Below are 7,235 nucleotides of genomic sequence, written 5' to 3' on the forward strand. Positions count from 1 at the left end.
TTTTTCTTCCAATTGTTGTGGTGTCAACCTTATAGGTTGTGGAAGACTAGGGGCAACAACACTTCCGTCTTTATAGTTGTGAGTGGTATGCTTCCTGGTTGCCATAATTTTGCTTTCCATTTTTCTTGCTAACCTGAATGCCTTCTCTAATGAATCAGGTTCCCAAAGGCGAACATCATGTTGGATATTATCCTTTAAAGACCCTATGAACACATCAATCCTATGCTCCTCTGGAATATCTTTTACCCTTATGTTCAATTTTTGGAACTCCTCAATGTGCTCCATTATTGAACCCTTTTGTTTGAGACTTATCAATTGGCTAAAAAAAGTGTTGCTTTTTGTATCCTCATAATGTGCTATCAATTCTTCCGTAAAAATTGCCCAAGTGATAAATTGTTTACGAGAGCAAAGCCATTGATACCATACAAACTGATTTGGTTCCAAATATAAAGTTGCCATACGTACCTTTTGTGTGTTTTGCACATTATTGAGATCGAAGAATTGCTCCATCTGTAATATCCATGTGGCGGGATCCTTGCCATCAAACTTCCTCATATCGATTTTTGGAATATGGTGAGTCTTTGATCCAACATTAGCATCTATGGAATCATGATTAACATTTCTTTTGTTCTCATCATGAGTTTCCTTTAGTACCCTTTCACCCTTAGGGACCATTTCTTGTAGCAACTTATTCATATATATCTTCAATTCGTCCATGTCTGTCTTCAAATCTATCTTCAAATCATCCATCTTAGCTTCCACGTCAATCATCTTAGCTTCTACAGCTTTCTTTAAACAGTCCATCTTAGCTTCTACACCTTTCTTTAAACCATCCATCTTAGCTTCTACATCTTTCTTCAAACCATCCATCTTAGATTCTGTTCCTTTTTGTGCAAGGGACAATTGTTGCACTTGGTCTTGTAATTTTGATATATCATGTTGCATTTCTTCCTCTTCTTCATGAGTCATGCTAGAGCTTTCAGGTTCCTTACTAGGTGTTTGCATTTTCTTTCCTCGGGGCATCAGTTACCGATAATAATGCTCTACTATGCCCTTTGAATTCCTTCAAAATAAATTTTCAAACCAAGCTTAAGCAAAAATTTAAGAAAATCTACACACCTTTTTTCACTTTGTAGGAGCTCGATATTGCCTCTGATGTATCTCTGTACTTTCCAATCATCTAGTTCTGAATTTGTGAGCTGTAGTAGCCCTCTATGTCCTCTTTCCAATGCCACAAGTCTGACCCAAATTGGATTCTCCAAGGAAGAGTTATGTGAAATCTCCCACAGTGACTTGCTTATAAACTAGAGCGAAATTGTACGACGTGCCACGTGTCACTGTTTCGACCTTTGGATATAAAACATGTATACAAGAAACTACAGTCCATCCTCTTTCTGTACCTTCTTACGAAATTTCAATCTGATCCCCAGAGAAAGTTATGACGATTTTCCCCAGGTCACCTGTTTTGAATGTAATTCAGGAGTCTGCAAAAAGACCAACTTCCTCAGATCATATCTCCGCAAATATCACGTGAAAATCTCTGAAATTCGGACCCAAGGTTCAACGTGATTTCTTCTCAAATGGGTTTTTTTTGCGACTTCTGAAACGTCACAGAAAAAAAGTTATAGCGAAAATTCCACGATGACCTGTTTGGAGCAGCGAAACCCTAGAATCCAAAGCTCTGATACCAAATGTTATGAAACCAGCTCAAGAAAAGATAGAAAAGATAGATCAACGCCTTAGAATTCAGCCTCTTCGAGGGGGAACCTCCTTTACATTACATAAATGAACAATTCTTGGATGATTCAAATGACAAAACCTCCTTTCTATATATAGGAGTCTAAGGAGTCACAATATAATCCAGCCGACCTAACAATAATAATATAAAGCCACAAAAATAATAATAGAGGGATTCTATGGGGCACAGTAGTAACAATATGGGGGCAATAGGGGCACAACAATGTTAATGAGGGGTATAACTACAATACTATTGGGGTAATCACTAGTAGTCTACCGCTTGGTTGGAAACATTAGCATATTAAATGTAGATTCATTACAGTTTGTAGACATAAGTCCCTATTCTTTAATGGAAATTGTGGTTTGTATTCAGTGGAATTGGTATTGATTAGTGTTGAGCTCTAAAACTTCTCTTTCCTTAGCAACTTTCCTCATCCATTATTCTTGTTTTTCCATGAAAAATGCACCCTTATCATCAATAACCATTATACATTACCTCAGGGAGAACGTTTTAGTGATTTACATGTTATACTTTTATGTTTGCTATTTGAATAAGTTTTTGTCTTTTAACTATGGAATGTAGCCACATTCTGCAGCTAATCCATTGTTCTGTAGCTATTTCCATGATTTTACAGGTTCCAGGTGTCGAGAGGGCAAAATGACTACATGGGGAGCTTGGAAAACATCATGGCATGGATCTAGTCCTATTCACCTAGCTTAGGTCGACAAGGAAGAATCCAATCAAAGGGAAATCAAATGAAGAGACCTAAGGCAAACAGGACTTTGTTTTGTACACATTTCTTAGTGATGGGATCTGAAGCAGTTTCCTGAGCCCATGGACTTCATCAGCCAGCTGTGCAAGCTGATTCCAACAACCATTACCTTAGATTTATGTCTCCAGCAAATGAGGAAGAGAATTTCATATGCTTGTCTGCCTAAGTGTTTTGTTGTAGCTTATTTTTCTCCATAAAACAGGTGTATAATTTCTCTATAAATACCTGTGTGAAGAACACAAAACCAGTTCGAATTTTCTTAGGTGCTAATTTTAGATTACCGCTCTGTAATTTTGAGAACTCATTCTCTATTTTTAATATGAATACTTTGTGTTTCATGGATACCTAAAACTATTTGTGGAGTGTTGATAAGCTACATGTAACCTGAGCGGTTACAGAGGGCCCCTGCATTGGCTAAGATTAGATTTCATTTTTGTTTTATCTTTCATAATTGAACTGTAAATTCACTGTGTTTTTCCATGATGTTTATAACCATTTGCTAACCTTTTTCATAATGTAGTCTTTTACATTTTCCTACTAACACCGAATAACTTATTTCAGTATAGAATAGTTCTTTTGGGTTAATTTCTTTTCAGATTCTTATCAGTAGCTTGAAGTTGAGTTTAGTAGTGTAGAGTAACTTATTTCATTTGTTTTTCATTAGTCTTTAGGTTTTTAATTAGAATTGATTAGTGCCATTACTGTTTTTCCATTTCATTACTAGTTTACAAACTGATATTGTAAGTGAATGTTTCTAAAAATCCCTTATGGTTGATGGTTCATCTTAAACCAAGTGGTTGAATAATTCACTTATGTAATGATTCTTTTCTGCATTTTTGTATTTATTTTCTATTAGAATGATGAAGTATGGAATTCCTCAAAATGTTATCACAAGGAGGTTGTTCTCCCGAAATTGTGAATCAAAGTAACTAAGCACTGCATTCAGTTTCCATAGTAGATTTTTTGAAATTTCATTTTCAATTTTTTCATTAAGTTTTGATTCTGCAATAGACTAAACAATATTAATTTCAGTATTTTTCATTTTAGTTTTTTTCCATCATAGATAGTCGTAATCTCATTTTCAGTTTTAATATTTCATTTAGCTTTGGTTTTGTAATTAATTAGATAGTAGTTGCAATTTCACTCTTAATTCCTTTTAGTTCATGATTTGGAATCAATACTAAATAACAGAAAACCAAACCTTGTTTTCCTTTTTTTGAATAAGCTTTGTTTCCAAATTTGATTGAAAGCACTCTTAGTCCTCATTTCATTTCTTTAGCAGAAGTAGATTGAAGATTTTTGCTAAGTGCATTGTAAATCAATAGGGATTAAAGGATCAAAACCCCAAAACAACATAAACTCAAAAACACTGAAGTAAGAAGGGTCATCTAGCACATATAGTGCACTACACTTCATCAGTTTACGATACCCGGATTGATAATTTATGTAGAGAAACTTAGGAAACTAAATTGACCAAACATTTTGGTGTTGTTTTTGAGGAAGTGTAACTAGGTAGCCTTATCTCTTACATTCATAAAAAAAATAAAGTCAACGAAACAAAAAAAAAATGACATGAATAGAGAAAGAGACTCTAAGGGTAGATTTATAGCTAGGGGCAGAAGTTCGATTCCTACAACTCCACCTACTCCACTAAGAGTTAGGAAATACACACCTCCATCCCAAACTAATACTCCCGGCCATAGGATTCCTGGAATTCAAGGGGGGGAAATTCAATAAGAAGATTCTCCTACTTCATCTACCAAAATAGTCCTAGGAGAGAAAGCCTTTTTCACGTCTATCGGAAAGCCTATTGCAGTTGAAGAATTAGGAATACCCGGTGAGGAAGAAGAAGTAGAAACTCTCTCTCATAGTCCATTAATAGAAGAACTAGAGGAAGAGGGAACAACCTTGCAGGTTGAGCCCTATATTGACTTTGAAGAAACTATAATGGCAGGAGAAGAACAAGATGGAGAATTCTCACTATTTGGAGGAGGGGGTAGAGGGAGAGGTAGAGGAAACATTGGAGGAGGTAGAGGTAATAATGGAGGAGGTAGAGGAAATGGGGAAGTAGATAACTATTTTGGATTCCCTATAGTCGATGAGGAAACACATATTGCAATGAAAAACATCTCACCATCTATCCTCCCAAACATTTATGGGTTTAGAAGTGAGGATCCTGAAACATTCTTGTTTGAATTTGAAGTCTTATGTATAACTTATGACTATCTAGAGGACTCTCAAAAACTCAAATTGTTCCGTTCAACACTAAAAGGGGTTGAATTAAAATGGTTCATGGGGTTAGTCACTCAATCCATTAGAGCATGGAATGACATGAAAAATGCATTTTTGGATAGATACTTGGATTATTGTATGCCTACCAATCATAAATATGAGGTGTTCAAATGATGCAAAAAGAAGATGAAAACTTAGAGGATTTGCTTGAGAGATTCAACTATAATTTGAAAAGAGCAAAGATGAACAATTTAGATGAACAAACTTTAAAAGCTCTTTTGTTAAAAGTCATTAGAGATGAGTGGATAGATATCCTTAACATGATGGGGAAGGGAGATATCTCTCAACTTCCATTGAGTGACATAGAATAAATATGGGTTTATCTCTCAAGAGGGAAATCTAAAATAGGAAAAAGGCCAAGAGATCCTTCTCTTGTTAGAGAAAACAAATCTGCAACCGGATATATAAGTAGGGAAAAAATTGGCAATATGCTTGATGAGTTTAAAATTGACATTTTAGGGAGTCTTAGTGAGAAAATAGACACCCTTAAAATTCAAAACAAGAAGAAAATAGAGGTTGATTCCTTAGCCATCTTTTGTCCAAAATGAAGAAAGAAAAATTCTCTAAGGGAATGCCCTTTAGATGCAAAAATTGTAGAAACTTGTATGATTTGTTCAAAAAGTCATGAGACCAAGGGTTGTCCCTCAATCTCAGGTCTTAAGGCTGTCTTTCAAGAGGAAACAATCCCAAATTTGGTAGAACCTCTTTGTTTTGTTGCAAAAAGACCTTGGCAGGGGCCACAAAATCAAGGATTTAATAATCCAATGTATCTTTAGCCCCCACCAAACTAGAATTCTTGGCAGCAACCTTGGCCTCAACCTAAATCTCAGTATCAATCTCAACCATGGGCGCAAGGGAAAGAAAATCCTTATGGAATATTTGCTAAATATTACCAATATCCTCCATCCTATCAGAGTTATCCTCCCCCACAAAATCAACACCAAAATCAGCAACCACAACTTCAAAATCAGAACCCTCAACTTTCATTGCCATTTCTATAACAACTGCCACAACAAAATCAAAATCCTCAACTCTTACTGCCATTCAGCAGAAACCAAATCATCTACCTACCCAACCATTACCAAATATCGATAATAAAAACCCTCAGAATGCTTACATGGTAGAAGGACAATGATTTCCAACTTACATGATTACTCCTCTAGATATTAATGATGTTCAACTTAGATCTAGTAGGATATTAGAAAAGAAAAAACCTTCTATAGTTATTTAAGAACAAGAGACTTGTGAGGAAGATTTTCTAAAAGTCAATAAAATTTTTTAGGGAACATCCCTCCAAAACCAAAACATTGAAAATGAAAAACAAAAAGAATCAATAAACACAACTCCTATCATTGAGCAACCAACATCTACTTCTACACCTCCTTTTCCTGGGAGATTACAAATTGATAGAGGGGTAGAAAAACATATTTTGTTGCCTAATTATGACTTTATAAATGAAGTGGATGATGTCTGTATCAAAATTACTTTGTTGCAAGCCATTAGAGAAATTCCAGTTTTAGCCAAGGCAATAAAGGAGTTGAGAATTAAAAGACTAGGAAGAAAACGAAGAGAAATAAAAAGAATTCACATGGTCGGAAAGATAACATACATCATGATGGGAAAGATTACCATGTAGAAATATGTGGATCTAGGAAGTCCAATTTTCAAGACACATATAAATGAAATTGAAATTCCAAACACATTTATTGACTTAGGGGCAAAAATAAACATTATGAGTAGACAAACTATGGAGCAACTTAAACTTCCTAATCTTCTTTACACACCTACCTTATTGCAACTTGAAGATAGATTAGTAATCAAATCAGATGGTGTGTTAGAAGACATTTCAGTATCCTTAGATTCTTGGGAATATCCTGTGTATTTCAAGATTTTAACTCTCAATAATAATTTAGAAGGACACCCACTCATATTAGGAAGACCTTGGCTAACCACAACTAATGATTTTCTTAGTTGTAGATTTGGTGACATGTATATTTCTAATGGTAATTCGACGAGGAAACTTACTTTGTATCCTCCAACAAAAGCAATCACAGAAATAGATGACATGGAATGGATCGAAGATGAGGATGATATTCAAACTCTCTTTAGTATGCTAGAAATTAGTGAAGATAGTCAAATTTTGAACACATTGGAAAATTTTTGGACATCTTCAGAATATGATCATGCACAATTCCAAGAAAAGTCTAATGTTGAATACTTTTCATCTAGGCAGATGTCTCTCTATTCTATGGAAGATTTTGGTAGCTCTACAATTGAAATTTTCCCAAGTAAGACATTGAACATAAACAAAAACTTGTAGAAACTACAACAAGAAGAGCTAACCAAAACATTACAAAAAAATTATGCTGCATTTGCATGGGAATACACCGACATGAAAGGTATTGATCCTAAGACTTGTATCCATCATATCTA

Source organism: Pinus tabuliformis, chromosome 1_1 (genome assembly GCF_031772625.1).
Source record: "Pinus tabuliformis cultivar Carrire ecotype Pingquan chromosome 1_1, CPIR1, whole genome shotgun sequence".
Taxonomy (NCBI): Eukaryota; Viridiplantae; Streptophyta; class Pinopsida; order Pinales; family Pinaceae; genus Pinus; species Pinus tabuliformis.